This window comes from Eurosta solidaginis, chromosome 3, assembly GCF_040869045.1.
Source record: "Eurosta solidaginis isolate ZX-2024a chromosome 3, ASM4086904v1, whole genome shotgun sequence".
Taxonomy (NCBI): domain Eukaryota; kingdom Metazoa; phylum Arthropoda; class Insecta; order Diptera; family Tephritidae; genus Eurosta; species Eurosta solidaginis.
Window position 1 is genome coordinate 166,045,297 of NC_090321.1, and position 24,219 is coordinate 166,069,515.

Sequence of the window (24,219 nt, forward strand, 5' to 3'; positions counted from 1 at the left end):
CATGGTTGGTATCTGAATTTTTTTTTTTTTTTCGAAAATTCGTTATTTACAAAGACGTCAGTCAGGATGCATGATGAAATAATAAAGGTGACGTCAACAACGTAACATTCACTTTTTCGGTAGCTCTATTTTCCAGTATTTACTTGTATTACAAAAGAATTAAATTTTGATTGCTTCATTTTTCGTAGAAAATTCCCCAAAAAATTTGTTTTCTGAAAAATCTTTTCTATATTCTTTGGGGGAACACAGTTACGTTAACCTTTACGGCTAAACAATTCTAGTAGCGGCTTATATATTTATAATATTTCTTAACGTATAGTAAAATCTACTCCGATCGTAGTAGAACTCAAAGGCAGCTCTGCGTGATATACAACCCTCTAAAATATGCATGTCGAACTTGTCAGAATAAGGGAAAACGTCAATGATATGAAAACACATGAATATTCATGTCATCATGCTTTGATGTAAACAGTCATAGAAACAATGTTCTTACTCATGATGGAATGATAGAAGGTGACGGATGTGAGCAGTTTTTCGCTCTAACGTCGCCATCTAGAACGCCCTTACAAAACTCCTTTCTATTCAGAGGAATAAATGTATGTAAAACTATACGAATTGTTTTTTTCTGAAAAAATAAACAAGGGCATCACTTTTTTCTGTTATTCCGTTTTGTGTTGACTTCTCTATCATTCAAACGCGTGACAGTTCTTATTTAATAATCATTGTGAATTCATACAAGTGAAAAATCTTTAGGGGGACTCATGTAACCGTATAAATGCCTTATAGTGTGTAAACGTATAAATTTATCTAGTGCGTAAACGAGCTGTCAAATTTTGTATGAAAAATCATTTACACAATTTGTATAAATTTACGCGCACATTTCATTGTGTAAACGCGGTAAACTCAAAGGAATGCAACCTTGCAGACATTACAGCAGGCATTTTCATCAGAAATCTCCAACATCAGCAAGTAAATGCGTTTTAGTTTTGATTTTTCACTTAATCTTGGCATTTTTAAATTTGTATAACAATCAAAAAAATTTAGTTCGGCAATAAAACAATCAAGTTTATCAAGAGTATTACTAGTTGCGTTCATATAACAGCGTGTGTAAATGGATATAATTTTACACCTTATAAGTTTATATGCTTTCATGAGTCCCCCTATTCTATTCCTGCATTCCCATACCTACCTGTCAAATAATAGCTGACAGGGAGAACGGCTGTCGCGAATGGCCAGAGAATGGAAGAAAGGTTTGTTTTTTGCTCCCGATAAATAAATTGAAGTGCCTATTCTTGTTTCAAACCAGCTTTTCTTTTAAATGTAACTACAGAAAATATGAGCAGCCAGTTAAGCAAACATTTTAAAATATGTAAATAATGCAATATACCAGTCTTCGTCTAAAAAAATGGAAAACTTTATTGAGCAAATGATTTAAGTAAACGAACAACGATGCAACAGGTGATCCAGGCTGTTTACTAGGCCGGGTCGATTTGTGGGGAGGCAAAAAAATCGCCCATTGCTCTGTGAAAATCATATTCTAGGGATCAAAATAAGAAACTTTGCCCGAAGGAACCATACCTCTAAAACGAATTCTGATGTCCTCCCTTTGGGTAGTAGGGGCAAATTTTGAAAAATCCCACTTTGAAATGCCTATGTTTTTTCTTTTTGGAGTTTATTTTTCTCTTTAGAAATTTATTTAGTCAGAACATACATATGTAAATGAAAAAATGAATTTAACTTAGTAATAGAAAAGAAATTAAAAAAAATTATTAGAAATTAGCGTTTTTACAACCCCCTTTTAAAACCAAGGCATCACTGTGATGCATTTGCATGTCGTAAACATAGTTGTGTGGGTTTTTTATTCAACCGTTTTAAAAAATGAAGGTATCACTGTGACACAATTGCAGATCGTAAAATTGCTTGTGTTGTTTTTTTTAAGCCACCACAAGACACAGCAGGTAGAATTGAAATTGCCCCTACCCAAAAGTTCGACCCAAAGGGGGTACATCAGAATTCGTTTTAGAGGTATGGTTCCTTCGGCAAAGTTTCTTATTTTGATCCCAAGAATACGATTTTCAAGGAGCAATGAGCTATTTTTAAATCGACCCGCCCTACTGTTTACTATTGTAAAGGTTTTTTTTTTTTCAAACATTCGCCACTTGTATGAATTCACAATGTTAATAATTTTGTTTATTTGAAATAAATTACTCGAGCTTGCACGTTTTCGGAATTAAATGATGGTAAGATGTTTATTAAAATTATAATAAAACCTATAATAATGTATTAAGGTGTTTTTACAGCTTTCATTACAGTTTCGTTCCGATTGGAGGCCGGATACCTTTAACTTTTTACCTTCAAACGTGGCACCGGCAAAGAAACAGCCTTAATACATTACTTGAGGCTTTGTTTTGCATATTATTATTCCCATATCGGATCGTTTATGTCGCCACGAACGTCTAATATAGCAGCATGGGTGAGCTTGTTCGTTCACATCCGATCGTAACGTATCTGACCCGATTTCCTTTGCTCCGTATATCGCATACTCATATTGAATGACGATGCTATCAGCATTTTTTGCTGAAAGCATTAACCAGCCGGGCAGGAAATTCCAGGTCCATGACCTCAAATCGCAGGGGTTAAAAGTTTTGCCATTGTCAGCACGAAAAGTGGCAGTATCCCAGACTTTCCTGGTTGTTTGTTTGGTGGCTATGTGTAAGGTAACCCTACGGTAAGTGTTGCGTGACCATAAGGTCAAGCAATGCGTATGGAACACAACAAGAATTCACAATAGGGGTTGCCTGTCAAAGCAACATTCACAGTGAGGGTTACCTCACATAATGTCAAATTGAATGACGCCAGATTTTTACGCGCATTCAACTCGGGCAGTCATCTAAATCTTTCGCTAAGTAATATCGTGTACGCAAAAATACAAGAAATATAGCGGCTCACCTATAAATTTGTGTGACACAAATAAAACCAACATTATTGTAAAAGTACGAGTGTTTTATTTTAATTGCGGTGATCAAATATTTCAACAGTCGTGAAATACAGTGCGTGCATGCAAACGAGTGCATACCTGCATATCAATCTGCACGATTCTATACTGTCTGAGACACATGGAGACCATTTTGGCCACGCCGGAATCGGTCTCGCCACATGGCGACCGTGACCATGCCTGCAGAAAAATGGTGGCTCCGGGGACCTGGAATAATTCCCTGCAGCACAAAATTAAAAGACATTTACAAATTTGCTAAAAACTGAGTGCGTGGTGGTTGTGATGCGGTGGTGGTTGTAGTAAAAAAAAAAAAGTACATACATACAAAAAAAAAAAAAATTTTACATAAAATGATATAAATTACACAAAGCTGATTGCAACAAATTCAAAAAATTACATGAAGTAATCTATAATTTAAAACTACAAAATCTAACTACAAAAATTACAAAATTTCAAAAAAAACATTAAAAATTTCAAAAAAAAAATTACAAAATTTCAAAAACTACAAAAAAATCTAAAAAATTCAAAAAACTACAAAAAAAAATTTAAAAATTTCAAAAACTACAAAAAAAATTTAAAAATTTCAAAAACTCCAAAAAAAAAATTTAAAAACTTCAAAAATTACAAAAAAAATTTTAAAATATCAAAAACTACAAAAAAATCATAAAATTTCAAATACTACAAAAAAAAAAATTTTTTATAAAATTTCATAAACTACAAGAAAAAGGTACATCCTAAATGGCAAAATATACTTTTTAGAACTTCGTATATACATACATTTAAAAATTAATTTGAACTTGAACCAAAGTTACGTGTGGAATTGTGGTGGTACATACATACATATATGTAAAAAGTTTTTGGAAGCTGCTGTACCATACCATAACGTTGACACATAAGCACAACCACCCGCTACGTTTTAATACGCAGTACCGTTAGTAGCGGTAAAATCATGCTATACATAACAAATTTGGCCAAATATGCTACCCGGCCGGAGAGACTTCGCCCGCCCAATCGCCATTTTGATGCACATTGCATTCCCTTGGAACCAATTACGTACTATACGCTGTGTATGTTTTACTCAAACCATTTGGTTAAAACAAAATGCCCCCATATTTTCCTTCTTTTTTACTCTTTATTCTAAATACCTTTCATAGATGTTAAGTAATAACAATTTTTTCCTCTTGAATCAGTGACTAGCACAATAAAAATAATTTAAATATTTGTCGTGCAAGGATGAAACAAATAAATAAATAACTTGTGTACTTCACTGATTTGTTGTCCTGTATTTCTCACCATATTCAATTTTTTCTAAGGATTAACACTTATCATTACCTATGGGCGGCCACCGTGGTGTGATGGTAGCGTGCTCCGCCTATCACACCGTATGCCCTGGGTTCAACTCCCGGGCAAAGCAACATCAAAATTTTAGAAATAAGGTTTTTCAATTAGAAGACAATTTTTCTAAGCGGGGTCGCCCCTCGGCAGTGACTGGCAAACGCTCCGAGTGTATTTCTGCCATGAAAAGATCTCAGTGAAAACTCATCTGCCTTGCAGATGCCGTTCGGAGTCGGCATAAAACATGTAGGTCCTGTCCGGCCAATTTGTAGGGAAAATCAGGAGGAGCACGACGCAAATTGGAAGAGAAGCTCGGCCTTAGATCTCTTTGGAGGTTATCGCGCCTTACATTGCCTATCATTTGTACCTATGCTAAGCTCTATAAATATATGTATATTGTAATCAAACTGTCTCATTTTACCAATTATCCATTGTTAATTAATTTATTTGATATATTATTAAATTGTTTAGTCTTGCTGTCTTAAGCTGTTCTGACTAGCGCTATAAAATAATGTTGACAAATTGTTGCGCTAGAAAAATTAGATCAACACAAATTTGCCAAGCCCACCTTCCACAATTTCAGCAAGTTTCAATTTTTCGTTACAAAGTCAACCCATATATCCAGTGTCATCAATTTATCGGTCTCTGATAATGAATTATACCCTTTTCCATTTTTTTTTTTTTAAATTCGATAGAGATTTCTTTAAAAGGTGAGCGCGATCGAAAAGCTGATTCTGTTTATTCCAACAAAGAACTCTATAATAGTAAGAATAACCTTCGAGCCAAATTTCTTCGATATCTTCAATGGCTTATGATTTACGGCTTGCAAACTTAACAATTTTCCAAGATTTTACTAAATTTTTATTTTTCTTCATAAAGTCAAGCAATCAAGCTTCGTTACTTTATCGGTCTTTGGTAATAAATTAACGCATTTTTTGAAATTTCGATATCGATTTTTTTAAATGTGCGTGGTCGCCATCCGATTCCATTTCTTTTCAAAATAAATATTTATAATAGTTAGGAAAGCCCACTCGTAAAGTTTTAATATGATATCTTCAACGGCTTTTGACAAAAGGCTTAAAAACTTTAAAATTGTCTTCTTCTAAATGTAAGGAGTGTCTTGCCCATTATCCAAAATTTCATAAAGTCAACCAACATATCAAGTTCAAGCAATATCTTATCATAAAGTCAACCCCTATATCAAGTTTCATCAGATTATCGGTCTTTGGTAATGAGTTATCGCATTTTTTCCATTTTTCGAAATTTTTGATATCGAAAAAGTCGGCGTGCGATTTCACCCATTTTAGTTACAGCTCTGTTCTGCGCCCAGATAACCCAGTATACCAAATATACAGCCCAATTCTAAACGAAAATTCCGTGCGAGTTTTTTCCCTTCTCCCATTCCTCGTATTCTAAATAAAAATTCCTCGTGAGTTTTTTCACTTCTCCCTTTCCTCCTATTCTGAACAATGTTCGAAAAAGCGGAAACCGGTTATGGGAGAAAAGTAGGTATTATGAATGTGAGGGAGAGGGAGATTTCTCTGCCATTTCATAGGAGTTTTTTCACTTGTTAAATTAAAGGGAATGCATCAAAATATTTAAAAGAAATTGGTTCTTTTAAGAAAGAACATTTATTTGTACACATTTATGTTAAAATATGTATTTACATTGTACCACAATATTCTCACTGTTAATACAACAACAACCACAATATTCTTTATTTTAAGTCGAAAAGTATATCATAAGCAACGGAAGAGCTCTTCGTATATTTGATGCAGCCATCCAGAAATATAATAAATAGATTTTGGCATATGAATTTGCTTTGCAGAATGAATGCAGACAACTCCGGCGAATTTGTGTTATTCCGCCGGTCTTCTTCTTATGCTCCTCTGTTGATGTTGCTGTGGCACCAATTCATTACTCATTTCAGTGAATACCACATGAAATGCAATAATGTGCATTGTTTATACCTTATTTCTTAATTTCAAACAAATTCGCAACAATAATTAAACGTTTCAATTTTTTAAACAAAATAAGAAATGCACAACGAAATTTCAATTGACAAAACAGCTGACTTCGAAAAATCGAAATTCCTATCCCCCAATTATTCTTCTCCCTAGGAGAAAAGAATTGGAGGAATTTTTCCGCGGGAATAAAAAAATCCGCGAGAACAAAATTCCGCGAGAATATTTAGAATTTTTCTGATAGTAAAAATATCTAAATTTTCACTCAAGATATTCTGTTATCATATTTTTGTTGACATATGGAAGTCTATATCTATATCGATTTCTTTATGCTGTGAGGTTCCATTTTGGAACCTCTGAAAAAAATGATGTTGTGCGCCATTCCATACCCAACTCCAAACAAATTATTTTCGGTTTAGTTCTTTTCACTTTATTTAAAATAGTTAACTTTCAGTAGTACAATAAATGTTTTAGATTTAATTTAGTTTGTACTTTTTATGTTTTTAAAATTAAAAAGTTTAGTTTTGTTTAGCACACGTTTTTTCTTCCTTGTTCAGATTAACTAATCGTGTCTTTTTTGTCAGCTGCAGCTGCTTTTGACATGCGCGTTGCCAACTGCCCGCGCCTGTCAAATGCAACTAAAGCTCCATGCACATAGCTTATGTTATATAACGGATGTGAGAGTTTACTTTATCCTTACATCATCCTTCCTTTAAAAAGAAGAATTTGGCAATTCGGCCGATCGCAATTGCCACATTCTTCTTTAATACTATATAGTGGTTCGAATGAACGAAAATTAGGGTGTACCTTCCTTTTTGCGATTTGTTCATTCGAAGCAATTTTTCATTTTATATAGTTAGATTAATCCTCTTTTAGATTTTTAACTCACTAACATTACATTAGTATTTACTTATTTACTTATCTTCTTTTTTTTAATACAATTTAATTATGAAATCTTTAGTTTCTTATTTATATATTAGAAAAGTATATCTATATATATATAAGTACTTAGTAGAAAATAGTTTTCCATATAGAATATTGTAGATTTTATTTTTGCCTTATTGGCTGTTTACATGCTAGTTTTTTTTCATCAAATTTACGGTTTATTCGACGTATTAAAGTAATCTTTATTTACTTTGCTTAGGCAATTTTTATGTTCTACTTTTTCTTTGTTTTTAACTTCATCGAAAATAGTTACGTTAGGTTCGTTGATTTTAGTTATAATAATCGGACCTTGATACATATTATCGTGTTTATGATGTGGTTCTTTCTGTAAAAGTACTTTATCTCCGATTTTGACAACGAAAGGTTGTGCCGTTTTATCGTACAGATTTTTACTTTGTAACTTATTTTTATTAATTAGGTTTTTTGCCATTTTGTGTGCTTTCTGCATCCTGAACTTAACTTCTTTGGCATAGTTTTCGACATTATAGATTGGGTAAATTTTTCTTTTGTTAAAAATTCATTAGGCAAAGTTGCCTTTTTCCCAAAGACCAACTCGAAAGGCGAAAATTGATTTTCGAAAACTGTGCTACTCGTAGTATTGTGTAGGAAAGTAAAGTATTTTAAATAAACATCCCAATCAGAAAAAGTATCTTTTAAATATGCACGTAAGTATTCATTAAAAACTCTATGATTACGTTCAATCGTGCCAACAGTTTCGTGATGGTATGCAGTTGAAAAATTATGTTCAATATTTAGAAGTTTAGTTAATTCTTCAAATAATTCATTTTTAAATTCAGTACCTAAATCTGATTTTATGGCATTCATTGTGCCGTATGTTAAAATGAATCCTTCAAAAATTGCTGAAGCGATCGTTTTTGCCGAGTTGTCTGGCACAGCGACTGTTACTAGGTATTTAGTCATGTCGCAAATCATGGTAAGTGCGAACTTGTTACCATATTTGGACTCAGGTAGTGGTCCTATTGTGTCAATTACTAGTATATCAAATGGTTTACAAGGAGTTGGTGTTAACAGAAGTTTTTCTTTTGTTTTAGGTTTAACCTTGTTTAAAAGACAATCTTTAAAATTTTTGATACATTTCGATATATCACGAGTCATATCTTTCCAATAAAATTTTGTTCGTAGTTTTGCGTATAGTCTTTTCATTCCGCAATGTCCACCAGAAATGGGATCATTATGGTAAATTTTCAATAGTTTTAATTTTGTATCTTTATCTGTTACTGTCTCCACTGGATCTGTTAAAATAATTTCTAATGATTTTAAGATCTTATTTCCAATATTTTTGAAATGTGCAATAGTATAATGTTCGAACATAATATCGTTTTTAGGCCATTCAATCTGCTTAATTTTGCGTTTGCCGGCTTCTGATTCAAGCCTCGAAAGTAATTTCTCTAAAGTCATTATTTCGATACCAAGCTCAAAACTAAGTAACTCGAGTTTCTTATGTCTAATATGCGCAAAAATTCTTAAACTTGTTGTTTTATTATTTTTATCGTACGTAATTGCAGATTTAATTCGTGGAATATTTTTTGAAAAATTAAATGAAAATTTGTCGTAGACATGTAAAGTAAGTTGTTTTTCGTCGTTTTTGTCTGTTTTCCTATGTAAATTTTTGTCGTTTGCCTGTTTTGCCATTGCCCTTGTCTGTACTGCCAAAATTTGTTTGTTAGCTCCTTTAATCTCATCCATTGTGATACGCGATAGTGCATCAGCACAAACGTTTGATTTACCCTTTATATAAACTATAGTAAAGTTATATTCAGATAGTTCCAGCCTTATTCTTGAAAGTTTTGAAGATGAGTCTTTCATGTTGAATAAGTATACTAGAGGTCTATGGTCTGATTTTACAATGAAATGGGAACCATACACATATGGTCGAAATTGCTTTATTGCGAAATAAATAGCTAAGAGTTCCAACTCTATAATTGGTTTTTCCTGCTCTGCTTTATTAAATGCTTTAGAAGCGAAACAAATTGGCAAATCACTACCTTGCTGTTCTTGACTTAAAATAGCGCCACATCCAGTTGTGGAAGCATCAACAATAAAATCTGGATATTGAAGTAATTTTTGTGAAAGTAACGCTGCTTTCAAAGATAAAATGCTCTTTCGCACTCAACATCCCATACAAATTCAACTCTTTTCCTGCTTAATCGATTCAGAGGCGCTGCCAGAGACGCAAAATTAGGTATAAACCGTCTGTATAGTTTGCAAACACGACGAATCGTCGTACCGCGTCTTTATCAGTCGGTTTTGTATACTTTTTAATTGCGTTTATTTTACAGTCGTCTGGCAACAAACCTTTGGCTGAACATTTGTGACCTAAAAATGTAACTTCCGGTCGTAAAAAGTTGCATTTATTTGGGTTAAGTTTGAGATTGAAAGACCTACAAGTATCAAAAACTTTTGAAAGATTTTTAATGTGGTGTGCTTCACTACAACCTATGACGATAATATCGTCGACCCCAGCGGGTTAGGGGATCAGAATATACCCGCGGTAGGTATGCCTGTCGTAAGAGGCGACTAAAATACCAGATTCAAGGGGCTGTGTAGCGCAACCTTTCAGGTTGCCAGCGCAATATATAGCTTCTCCAAACCCAATTGTCAACCTCACCTATCCGCGGCGAATCCTGTTTCACTAACAGACGAGGCTCTGGCGACCCCAAGCTCCTCATGGAACTTGGAGGTAGGGAGGGAGGGAATGGCCTGAAGGTTTAATGTGGCCACATAAATCGTTCCCGAGATGGTCGGGCTAGCACCTTAATGGTGCTATGGCACCGGAGCGTACCGGATTTGTATCCGGCAAAGGACCATCACATCGATAACACTCCCCAAAGCCTTCGGGGAGCAACCGTATCGCTTCAACAACAACAACAACATAATATCGTCGACGTACAAAAATGCGACATTGGGTGGTATACCCGAAAAAGTTATGGTCATCATTCGTGAGAATGAATTAGGTGCTATATTTAAACCGAATGGAAGCACTTTCCATCTAAATGCACCTCGGTCAGTGCTGAAAGACGTAATGTCACGTGAGTCAGGATGCAAGGGGATTTGATGAAATCCTGAAAAAAGATCTAATGTGGAAAAATATTTTGCTCTGCCGAGATTATCTAGAATATCGTCAACTCTAGCTAGTGGAAATTTATCAGCAATGAGCTTTTTGTTAACTGCGCGAAAATATACACACATACGATAAGCTTTTCGACCATTAGTATCTTTCTTTGGGACTACAATCAAAGCACTATTGTAATTCGAATAACTGGGTTCAATCAAATCGTTATCTAACAATTTATTTACTTGGCGATTTATTTCTTCGCGTTGAGAGTATGGCAATCGATAGTTTTTAACATTCGTTGTCTGACAATCTTAATTTTTGCTCGTAGAAGTTGTTTAGTCATTTTATCCGTGTCAAGAGCGAAAATGTCGCCATAATCAATGCAAAGGTCAATTAATTTACTATGAGCATGTTGAGGTATTTGATTTTTTAAAATTGAAGTCAGTTTTTTCGTACGTTTATCTTCTGTTTCTGTCTTGTTAATTGTATAAACATTATAATTTGAAAGTTTTTCTGTCCGAATACTGTTTCTTTTCACATGCTTTAATCATCCGTGGTATTTATGACTTTAATTATTGGGTTACTGGAATTAACAATGCACCTAGCTACGAAACGCCTTTTTCAATTTCCTGCGAGTCCACGAAAAGTGGCTCGGGTGAATCTCCTAAATCAAAAAGTCTGAATATTTCACATCTTGGTGGAATGATACAACTGTCGCTTTCTGTTCCGTGTAGAATTTGTATCGCAACTTTTTCATTACCTACCCAAAAGGAAATACTATTTATTTCATAATTAATAATGCATTTGTTAATTTACAGAAAATCTTTACCCAGTATGCCATCGGATGGAATATTAAAGTCTTCATTTACTACATGTAAAGTATGTTTAATAGAAAAGTTTGAAAAATTTAGATTTGCTGTAATTTTTCCTAAAGTAGAAACTGAATTAGAAGTGACGTCGGTAATGTTAATAATGTCGTTTGTATTTAAGGAAATATTACTGTCTAAACGTGATATCTTTATTAAAGAAATGTCTGCTTGAGTGTCTACTAGGAAAGAACAAAATATTTGTGACTCGTTAAGTTGTAATTCTATGAAATCTGAGTAATTTGAATTTAAACAACAGATGGCTATTGGTGAGGGAAGTTCGCTTACTCGCTTAGTTCGTCCTCCCTCAGTGTTCGCTCCCGAGGGGCACTCGCGTTTAAAGCTCGTACGCTTGCATTTCTACCTCTACCGTTGGATGATCTCGAATTGTTCCCTCCATTGTTACTATTGTTTGAATTAGGATTTGTACTTGAACTCGTATTATTATTGTTATTATTCTGGTATCTATTTCCGTTATAATTCCTATATCTTTGATTATTGTTGCCGTTATAGTTACTATTGTATGAAAATGAACTATTATTATTTCTATAACCAGTATAGCCGCGGTTTGGGTAAAACCTCGACAACTACCACGTGAATTTCTGAATGTGTTGTTACCACGTGATCGAAAAGCTAGAACCTGACGTTCAGTTACTTCGTTGTTTTGTTCTACAATTAATTTCGCTACTACGTCTTTCGGATCAGTAAATGCGTTGAGGCTAAAATGGTTTTTACTAAATTTGATTTTGCATTTAAACGACACACGTTAACAGTTTTTTCGACTGCCATTTCATGAGCTTTCGCTTGAGTGATCCCTTCAATAATAAGAGACCGCTCAAGTGAGTCAGCTAAATCTTCAACTTTTTTGGCAAAATCTGTATAATTGTTACCGTTAACGTGCAACGCTGCAATTCTCCCTGCTACAACTTTCGAGTTGTCTGGTTTGATCCTATTACGTAGAGCTACTTTGATTTCATTGACTGAAGTCACTTGTGTTGGTATTGCTTCAGGGGCTTTACCCTCCAGTTTTGATTTTAAGAACGCTATAAAAGTACCAGTTAAATCTGCAGTAGCGAATTGTTCAAGTAATTCAATTTTGTCTATAAAAGAATCAAGTGCTAGAGGATCACCACTGTAGTTTTCTCTAATAGAATTAGCACATGTGAAAATTCTCTTTTCCTCAGGTGTTGCCATGATTTGATCGTTAAGATCTGGAGCTGAATTAGCAGAAGGTGAGGCCACGTTTGTACTTTTTGGATCGTTAAGATCTTGGTTTATGTTAGTAGAAGGATTAACTAAGGTTGTACTATTTGAGTCGTTAAGCTCTGATTTTAAAGTAGAAAAAGTTGAAGTTAATTCTGTGCTATTTGAATCGTTAAGATTTGAAACTAAATTAGAAGTTAAATTTTTACTGGAAGAATCTTCGAAGCCTGGAAAATCTGTTGACAAAGGAAATCTATTTTCCTGGTTTGTGACTTCTTCGGTCGACGATGAAGCTAAACTTTCGTAGATTGAGGCTGAATTATCGGAATCGGATTCTGAATCTGAATTTTTTGCACTTGCTTACCACTTCTAAGGTACATATGTAAATATCAGAATAGCAAAAAATAATTTAGTTCAAACTATGAAATTAATGAAGTACTTATTTGAATGTCTGAATTCTTTGAAGCTGAAATGTTGAGGAAAAAGAAAAATAAATTTTGTATAAGAGAACTGATATGCAGGTGAATAGTCACTAAAGAAGTATTTAACAATTTATTGGAAGAATTAATTAAAACTGCAGTATACTTGTACGAAAAATCTATGGAAAGTAATTGATTTTAAAATGGCTCAAAAGTATGTAAGTATTAATTGGTAAAAATCTCAAAATTGTGGTAAACTTGTTCAAAAACCCATTTATATTCACGCTTTGTTCAAAAAAATCGTATATTTTCACGGACGCGCCGCTTTATAAAAAAAAAAACTCACTTGGCTTTTCACGGGACCACCGTTTATATCAAAAAAAAATTTTAATGGGTTTTTAACGGAACCCCCGCAGATTTTAAAAAATTTTAATTGATTTTTAACGGAACCACCGCATATTCCAAAAAATTGTAATTGGTTTTTAACGGAACCACCGCATATGTCAAAAATCCAAAATTTACACGTTACAAACTGCTTATCAAGTTCAACAGTCTTATATGGTGAAAATTAATATTATGTTGGAAAATGGGCGTATCTATAAAAAAATTTCCTTTTACCTGTAGTAAATAAAAGTCTAGAAAATGGAAAATCCGAAATTTTAAATAGAAAGTTTGTTAAATGAATTGCAAATTTGAAGAATTGAAGCTTGAAAATATGTGAATTTGTAAAATAGATTGTTGAATTTTTAATTTAGAATTTTGAAAACATGAAAAATTTGAAGAAATTGGTGAAAATGTTGGACTTTATGAAAAGCTTCGAAAATTTAAAAATTGTTGGAAACTGAAATAGTTAAATTTAGAACGCACCACTTTATCGTTTTAGTAAAAAAAATCCAAAATGTATATATATTGTAACGCACCGCATAGAAGAAATTTTCTGTTTTCTATACATACATATATCTGTTATAAAAAAAAACCGTAGGCAAAAATTTATTAATACATATACCAAGGCGAATTCATTACAGGTGGTGTTATCCCATCAGCTGATTGCTTCTTCTTGATAATTTTCCATACAACGCCTTGTACTGCAACATGTCAGTTAATCGAAATCAATGAAAATTTTCTTTTGACTTGACATCCTTCTGTACGGCGAATAGGTTGAATTCGCTTTGCCACCACCTAGTATTGATTCGCCTTGTACATATACATATATACTTGTTTCGCTGTTTCAACTGCTGCCTCGCTGCTGGCGTTGCTGCCGCCTATTTCCGCTGTTGTCGCTGCTGCTGGGCTTCGCTGCTGACAGTGCACATTGGTTTAAATCGCAGTTTTTTTGGCATAAAGTCAAAATTTTTGCTACAAATATTTTCAAATTTAATAATGTACCTGTATAGTTAGATGTCCATTTATATTGGAAATGTACACAAAATGTTTCTTTTGTGCGACGTATACATCTGGCAACGCTACAAAATCAGATGTTTTTTAAAAATATAACTTCGGTGGTTTGTATCGAAATAAAGTTCAGTTGTCATTGGAATTTACTTCAAAACGTCAAGTTAAAAATTAAAAGTAAAGTATGGATAATTCAGCAAAAGGTATAAAGATTTTTGTGTTGTGAAGATTTTTACATATTTATTCAACGGTTTACTTAAAATAAGCTTTAAGTCGTGTAGCTTTCTGTGAAAAGTTAAAAGTAGAAGGTTTTTTTATGTGGAGCAAAACTAGGGGGGATACTGCTGGGCACTCAAACTATTGATGCTAAATTATCTGTTGAACTTTCTGTTTTCATGTGGTAATAATATTTCTTGCGCATATTTGCGCAAATTATCAAAAATTTGTTTATTGCAGAGCAAGATCAACTTTTACGTGAACATCTGTTGTCAATTTGGGTGGAAAAGAATAAGAACACCACTGAATTGATTAATTCGGTGTTAGAAAAATTCAATGACTGTATGTTAGCAAAGAGCGATGTATCGGAAGTAACACAAAAAAAAAAATGTTTCGTAAAGTATGTGAAAAAAGGATTTGAAAAATGCGGCAGACATATGGACAGATTCAAAAGCTTACACTCAGATTGGCTTGCAACAAGCATAACTATCACAAAAGATAAACCTAAAATTTCAAAAAAAACAACTCGGACGGCCGTCTCTAACATATGAGGAGGAAGGATCAAGACTGAAACGAAAATTTGCTACGGACTTATCCAGGGAGCACAGTACTTCACTTTTGGTTCATGCTGCTGCAGTCTCAGCAAAAAAGTCAAAGGATAGATATTTAAGTTTAAATCAGACTTTAAATACTTCGGACGCATCAAATATGAAAGATAAGTTGGAGTCAAAAACTGCAATCCCTCTAACAGTGGATGAAGCTTTTGTTTTCATAATTGAAAACTCGTTCACAAAAAAGCAATACAACAGTATTAGAGCTGTAAACTTAGAAGAGCTGAAACATATTCCCAAGTTATAATAGTGTTTTGAAAGCTAAAACAAAGTCTAGACCTAAAGAAATTGTCGTAGCCGAAACTACTGCAGAAGTAACCTTACAAAATTTACTCGACCATACAGCATCAAGGATTTTAACTTTGCAAGAAAGCGTACTACAAAATTTTAGTGAAACAAAAAATCTTACAGTCATTCTCAGCTATGGGTTTGACGGGACGTCGGGACAAAGTCTATATAAACAGCGATTTGGTGAAAAAGAACCTGAAAGTTTTGACCAAACACTATTTGTAAGTACGGTTATTCCGCTCCAATTAAATGATGAATTGGGAAGAGCTTTGTGGAAAAACCAAACTCCACAATCAATCAGGTTTTGTAGACCTTTAAAAATTCAATTTCTTAAGGAAACTAAAGACCTTATTTTAAATGAGAAAAAAGATTTAGATTTTCAAATTCAAAATTTGAGCCCATATGAATGTGAAACCGCCAATAATGTTATAAACGTTTTTTATGATTTGCACTTGACACTTATAGATGGAAAAGTATTAAATATTATTACAGGGACAAATTCTTGCCAATCACGTCCTATATGTGGCGCAAAGCCGAAGCAAATTTTTGTCATTCGTGACATAAAATCAAAAGTTTTTAAACCAAAACCGAGTTCACTCCAGTACGGCGTGAGTCCACTTCATGCGCTGATTCGTTTTTTCGAGTTTGTTTTAAAAATATCGTACAAACTTGAGCTTAAAAAATGGCGAGTAACAGACGAGAAAAGCAAAGCGGCTGTCGTCTCCCGTAAAAAAAATATTCAAGGAAAAATGTGAGCGGAAATGGGATTGCATGTTGACAAGCCCAAGCAAAATGGATTTGGAAATACAAACGACGGCAACACAGCCAGAAGAGCCTTTTCCAACGTCAAACAGTTGGCTTCAATACTAAATTTAGATGCTGAGTTGCTTCATCGTTTTCACATGATTTTAATAGCAATCTCTTGCGAGTTTCAAATAAACTCTGAGAAATTTCGAGCCTACTGTGAAAATACGGCTGATTTGTTTTTCGCAAAGTATAGCTGGCATCCCATGTCACCAACTGTCCATAAGGTGTTGGTACATGGATGGGAAATAATCGACACATCAGTTCTTCCTGTTGGCTCTTTGGGCGAAAGTACGACGGAGGCCAAAAATAAATATTACAAAAGCGATATAAGGGTACATGCTAGACAAAATTCTAGGGTTAACAACCTTACTGACGTCTTTCACAGGGCGTTGGACTCCTCAGATCCGTTAATCTCCAGTATAAGTGCTAATAAAGACAGCCGTTACAAAAAAAAAAAGAAATACCTGAAGAAGTAATATTGATGTTACGGATGCCATCTTTCGTCGAATCAAGCGAGCATAGCCTTCATGAATATTCTGTTGATGTAGATGTTGAAGACGCTAATTACTTTGATATTGAATTAGAGTTAGATGATGATTAGAATAATAACCATTTTTTTAATAAATTTTTTGCATTTTAACTTGCTTAATTTAACTAAATTCTTAACTTATGTAAATATAATTAAACCTAATATAGATATGTATTCACTAAATAAATGTATATATATATATACTATAAGTTTTTGTAAAAAAAACCTGAAATTTGATTTTGAGGTTATATGGCAGCTATGTGAAGAACGCGTCCCATTTAACAAAACTTTTTTCCAAAAATTATCTGTGAGGTTGTTAGCAAATGTACGAAGTTTCAAAGCTCTAGCTACATTTTTCTAGTTTATGCCAAAAAAATCGCGATTCAGACCACTGTGCGGTGATGTTAAATGCTGGTGGTGGTGGTGGACTTTAAATATGGCGATGTTGTACAGTTGGCTAGTGGCGTGGGTTTTAAATTCCGTTAATTAATAGCGTTGTTGTATGAAAATTTTTCCATTTTGGCCTTATATTTATTGTAGTTTTAAGTCGATTTTATTAAGTTAAAGATTTTGTATTACTCTGTACCGTTTATTGTAGTTTTTAATATATTTTGTTATTTAAAGTTTTTTTTTTTTTTGATTATTTCTGTATAATTTAGTTGTAGTTTTTGGACGTTTTTTATTATTTAACGCTTTCTTTACTTTGTTTTATTTAATTATGTATTTTCACTGCCACTACCACTTTCCACATATTTCACAAAAAGTTCCACCACCTACCTCTGTCACGGTCGCCATGTGAGGTTCCATTTTGGAACCTTTGAAAAAAATGATGTTGTGCGCCATTCCATACCCAACTCCAAACAAATTATTTTCGGTTTAGTTATTTTCACTTTATTTAAGATAGTTAACTTTCAGTAGTACAATAAATGTTTTAGATTTAATTTAGTTTGTACTTTTTATGTTTTTAAAATTAAAAAGTTTAGTTTTGTTTAGCACACGTTTTTTCCTCCTTGTCCAGATTAATTAATTGTGTGTCTTTTTTGTGAGTGACGTGGGCTGCAGCTGCATTTGACATGCGCGTTGCCAACTGCCCGCGCCTGTCTAATGCAACTAAAGCTCCACGCACATAGCTTATGTTATATAACGTATGTGAGAGTTTACTTTATCCTTACAATGCCTTTACGTAATAGTGTTACCCAATCGAAGTTATAAAACCCTTGTGTAAAAGCATACTAGACTGGGTTGGTCCCCATAAAAAAAAACAAGTTGCTAATGTCCGCCCCTAAATTTAAAGATTATGTTGAGAGGGTTTCGAACATTTTTTTTTATTTTATTTTTTTTTTTTTTGATCCTTCGAAATACAACTGAAAAGGTTTTTTCGTTGTAACTTGGTTATTTGACGTCCGATTTTTAAAATTGATATGTCATTATTTTGGCCTTGAGAAGCTTCACATTTCCGTTTTATATACTTTTAAGCTATGAAGTCGTTTTCACATGATTGGGTCAGCTAACAAAGTTGTACCCCCCCCCCCCCCCCCCCCCCCTTAAGTATCCTTTTTTTCCTTACCAAATGAAAGTACTTAAAAATTCAAGAAAATGTTGCTTTGAAACCATATTACTAAAATAATAAACAAAGAAGTTATAGCACTTTCAATATTTATTGCAACTGTTATTTTACCTGATTCTTATTATATTGAAAGTCAGGATATTTTTGGAGGAAAAATTATTATTCGGGTTTGCATTCAAAAGTTAATAAAGATATGCCAAATATCATGAATAGGGGAAGTCAAAGTAAATAAGTGAGTCAAACCTGTTGCTTCGTATTTATAATAACACTATGCGACAAAATCAACTTTTTTTTTGGGTATTGGACAAAACCCACTTTTTTGTAGAGACTGAGCTTAAGTAAACAAAGTACTATCTCCGTTTTTTGAAGTTAGACTCCAAAAAATAGATATCGGCTTAGGAAGTTCGAACTGGTACAACTTTGTTAGCTGACCTAATCATGTGAAAACGACTTCATAGCTTAAAAGGACATTAAACGGAAATGTGGAATTTTTCAAGGCCAAAATAATGACATATCGGACGTCAAATAACCAAGTTACAACGAAAAAACCTTTTCGAAAAAACATTTCGAAGGAACAAAAAAAAAATTTTAAAAAATTGTTTCCGAAACCCTCTCAACATAATCTTTAAATTTAAGGGCGGACATTTTAATAATTTGTGGAAGATCTTTGCGATTTTTATATAAGCTAGTAGAATATAAAAAATAAAAAAAACCTACGGAAAAAATCGGAGCGAACATTTAGAATTGAGTTGTAACATGATTAAAAAACAGGAAACCAATATGATGATCCCATATTTGTCATAAAACCAAGAAATATAATAACAATGATAATTTGGCGAGCCTAAGAACTTCTCCTCCAAAATAAAGGTGCGCTACTTTTAATTTTTTCCTACAAATTAATGCGGAAATAACATCAGGTTTAAGAGATGATTTTTCGCCGAGACGCTTTTCAAGACAGAAATATACTCGAAGCGGGTGCCGAACCTGTGCCGAGAGATTATTTTTCTCAAGATGTGATCCCCGAACTATAAGTATGATAAGCAAACACACGGCGTGCACCGCAAGAAATATATCGTCGACGTCGATAAAAAATGTTAACTCCATGTTACAAAATTTTACAACAGAATGCAAAAACGCAATAGAATGAAAGCGTCACTCAACATTCTGGGCCCGTATCTTGTTAATACAATCGCATTTCGAAAACCATTTCCACTCGAATGGTAAATATGAAACTGTTAACTTTTTTCTAAGAATCAAAAAAACACACTTAGGTCCGCTTGCAGAACGGCAAGTTATGTTTTTAACTCAGAGTTAGCTTCAATTGAGGGATTAAACACGTACAATTTCGACAAATTTTAAAACTAACTATGAGCTAAGAAGGCAACTTAACTTTATGCAAGTGAATCTAACTATTGTTGTTGTATTAACACCCCCCAAGGTTTTAGGGAGTGTTATCGATGTGATATCCTTTCCCGGATATAGATCCGGTACGTTCAGGTAACAAGCACAGGCGTACCACCCTCAGAAAACCACCTTAGAGACCAGTTAGGAAAATAATTCTTGCACACGACTTTGCAGTAAATTCGCCGTAGATAAGTGGCATACTTTATTAATTCGAAAAAAAAAAAAATTTAACCCTCTTTATGGTGCACCGCCAACTTCACGTGAAGTTTGGGTGCCACTTTTCGAAAACCACTTTGGAAATCAGTTCGAGAAATAATTTCTGCAGAGAAAATTGCCGTAAATTTGCCGTGAATTATCCGTGAAACAAAAAAAAATTTGCCACGGCCATGTTTTAGAAAATAGCGGATGGCACGCGAACTTCATGTGGAGTTAGCATGCCACTTTTCGAAAACCACTTTAGAGACCAGTTAGGAAAATAATTCTTGCACGTGAATTTGCCGTAAATTTAGCGTAGATATGGCATATTTTATAAATTTGGAAAAAAAAATTCCAATTTTTTTCTGGTGCACCGCCAATTTCATGAGAAGTTAGGACGCCACTTTTCTAAAACCACTTTAGAGACCAGTTTGGAAAATAATTATTGCACGTGAATTTGCCGTAAATTTAGCGTAGATAAGTGGCATATTTAATAAATTCGAAAAAAATGCATACTTTTTTATGGTCCCGCGCCAACTTTATATAAATGTAGTGCTTCACCTCTCAAATAAGTGACTAAGTGGTACATTTCATGATTTTATTTAACTTTTACATAAAATATAAGTTTGGGCTTAATGTTAGTTATTTTCTTCAACCTTTGCTCCTTTTCGAGCAAATCATTATACATCATCCATCGTCCACCCCTTAGGCATATTGCCGTATAATGGCCCATATCATCTTGTACTTGTACTCGAATTGTATTTTCTAATTGAATTATGAGTTCAGGATTGTAATACTTAAAATAATTTTTTATGTAAGTGTAATGCCATGAATATTGTCGCTGCGCTAACAAAATCAGTTATGTTTTCCAGCAATTATATGTACAAAAAAATAATATTAGAAAAGGTATTATTGTTTGAACACCCTACAGCCATCTGGTAGCTTCCTAACCTAGAGATTTAAAAAAATGGCAAACAAGGAAATGTGGGTGGCCTCTACATATAAATTAAACCAGTAAGGACGGTACTGTCTTCGGCTGTGCTAAAGACTTCATACTTTTCATGAATGGAGCTAATCCCATTCGTAATATCCGAATAATCGATTGTTTAAGATATTGTAACGAATTTAGAGAAATTCCGCTTATTTGCACCTTCTGCTTACGTTCGTATCGCTAAACTGTTGAATAAAACACTCCAATATTCTGTATTACAAAAAGGTCTTTATTAGACTACTTTAAGAGTACTACGCAATTAAACTTCACTTCGCAACTGATAGCGTGTTTATATCAAACTGCTTTCGCTGCTTTTATACTCTCTGTTGCCTCGTTCACCCATTTCTCCTAAGTTCTAGTAATTTCGTGAACTTTATGCTTGTTTACCAGCTATACACATGTATATTTGTAGTTTGTATCCATATTACTTACTTACTTACTTAATTGGCGCTTAACCGTCTAAACGGTTATGGCCGTACAACAAGGCGCGCCAGTCGCCCCTTCGCTCCGCCAACCGGCGCCACGCAATGTATCCATATGCGTGTGTATATGTGAGTACTACTTCGGCTGATGATGACTTGCGTTTGTGAGTATCTCTCTGCTACTTTGTATGTATGTGTGTACATGATGATTGATTTGTTTACGTACATACTGCTTAGTATCGAGTTAGTGATGGCAGTATCGCTTAGTGATCATAATATTCGTCACAATATGTATTAGCTGTGTTTTTTTACATCTACACATATACATATAAGCTTAAGCTTTATATGGACTGCTAAGTGTTAAACTTTATCTACACTTCTGAAATTGCTGCGCAGAAAATTAGTACGCAATACGCATTATACTCAGATGCAACTGAAGTATGTGTCTATGTTCACCTCTACACTACCTCTATGTATACCACCTAATGGTGTGTGTTCACTCTTCACCGCAACCGATTCAGCTATAGGTTGTACACTATGGCCAACAGAGGTGTGTGTCTCCGCTTTTCATTAAAATATGTTCTGTTATTTAACCACTGCCGCTAGATGGGTTTCCTAAACATTATCTTAGACCGGGTTTTTCAGTGCGAGTTTTAACTGAAGTTGAAGTTGACTAGAGTTTAACCCTGCCACTTCGGCCGCTTAAGCTGAGATGAGCAGCAAAATTTTATGTTATCGAACAAAGTGGCAAGGTTAAACTCTAGTCAACTTCAACTAGAGTTTAAACTCGCACTGAAAAACCAGGCATTTGTGAGGATAAGCGTTTTTATATATGTATATTGAAGATTGGTGGCCACCGTGGTGTGATGGCAGCGTGCTCCGCCTACCACACCGGATGCCCTGGGTTCAAACCCCGGGCAAAGCAACATCAAAAATTTTAGAAATAAGGTTTTTCAATTAGAAGAAAATTTTTCTGAACTGGGTCGCTCCTCGGCAGTGTTTGGCAAGCGCTCCGGGTGTATTTCTGCCATGAAAAGCTCTCAGTGAAAACTCATCTGCCTTGCAGATGCCGTTCGGAGTCGGCATAAAATCATGTAGGTCCCGTCCGGCCAATTTGTAGGGAAAATCAAGAGGAGCACGACGCAAATTGGAAGAGAAGCTCGGCCTTAGATCTCTTCGGAGGTTATCGCGCCTTACATTTATTTTTATTTTTTATATTGAACGCCCGAGATCGAATGAATGTTGCGTTATTTTTTCTGTTTTGTTTGTTGATAATTTAGTAAATTATTTATTTTTAGTAAGTTATTTGTTCTGTTTTGTTTTTTGATAATTTAGTTTATTGTTCTGTAAATTGAATTGAATTCTGTACGCATATTTGGTGAAATTTTCATTTAAAACATTTTATTATTGTATCTTATTGTAATGCAAGTGGGCACACAATATTTTTGGTTTTTTCGTTCGGTGCAAAGATAAGCAAATTTTTTGGCTTTCTAACTCTATTATCCTTCCATTACGGACTCTCTAAATTTAATCCTGTAACAGTAAGCGATTGTCCTTGTGCTTTGTTGATTGTAATTGCAAAAGCAAGACGTACAGGAAACTGTAAGAGCTTAAAATTGAATGGCAAATCACGATTTGATTTTTATCTGTAACGGTGTCGATCGATTTACATATATTTCGTCATTTCACCAGGAATTTGGTTTTGAACGCGATCATTGATTTTGTTAACATGATCATTTTTGGGAGCTAGGATTGCTCGTTCGCATAGCCAAAAAGAAAAAATTTAATTTAAAATTCTTAATTCAGAAATATGAAATATGAAAAAGCTTCGACCTGATCGAAGGAACCTATAGCCAAAATTTGGTGATGATTGAAGTGTGGGAAATACGTTTCCATAGGGAACACACACACAGAATGTGATTTTTATAGAAGACAAGTAGACCCGTCAGACGTTGTTCTGCCCTAAATTTGCTCTATCTGCATACATTTTAATAAGCTTTTTCCGTCTAACTCTGCCCCCCCCCCCCCTCCCACTTTTCTTTAATCTTTTTATTCACTCCTACCTCCGTCTTTTCGCTTCATCTATCTCTATCTTCGTCTCACTCTATCTCTTTCTCAGTCTCCTTCCCTCTTTTCTCTTCTCTCAAGTTTTTTCCATTCTTCATCCCTTATTGGCCAGGCAAATCGAATAGGACGTATGTAAATATTTATGTGGGTATTATTAATTCGTGTCTTTATTTCCGCTTCGCATGTATATTTATCAGTTTTGCCAGGTTGATGCGACTAAATCGAATATCACAATGAAAATTACTTTAAAGCTCTCAGCAACAGCAATCATTTCATATCCATATTACACACATATTCTAGAGGGATCCGGGTCCAGGTTTTGGCCTATATCTTGAGACACAAATAGGTATGAAAACTACCCTGTACCAAAGCACTAATCAACAGCTTTCATTTGTTATCCATATTCTATAAACACATTCTAGGGGTACGGTACCCGCGTCCACGTTTTCGCCTATATCTCGAGGCCCTAGTCACCCGCGGGTACAAAAAATACCCCGTATCAAAGTACTCATAAACAGCTTCCATTTGATACCCATATTGTACAAACATATCCCATGATTGCCCAGGTCTACGTTTTGATCTCAAGACCCTAGCCAGAACGGGATAAAAATTATCCTATGTATGTCTCCTGTTCATCCGTTCCTTCCTCTATTAAAAAAAAAAGCGCATCAAAATCCGTTGCGCATTTTTAAACATATGCCCGAAGTTAAATAACGCAGCGACGTATGTGTCGCATCATGCCTCACTCAAAAGCAATTAGCGCGAACAGTTGACAGCGAACAACCACACACACGCAATTTTTGGTAAAAATGTTACTTTTGTTTAAACAATTTGGCTGGTATAAGAAAGGAATCAAGTATTTTTTTGATGCAGATCGAAGGTAAATATTTCAACGTTTTACTGAAAGGTAGAATTTTTAAAACCATC

At 34.3% G+C, this 24,219-nt stretch overlaps 1 protein-coding gene across 7 annotated transcripts in view; it reads right to left on the reverse strand.

Annotated features, from left to right (window-relative positions):
* The window catches only part of cg (combgap), a 72,713-nt gene that overhangs the window by 16,697 nt on the left and 31,797 nt on the right, over positions 1-24,219 (reverse strand). The gene's annotated exons all lie outside the window — the stretch shown is intronic.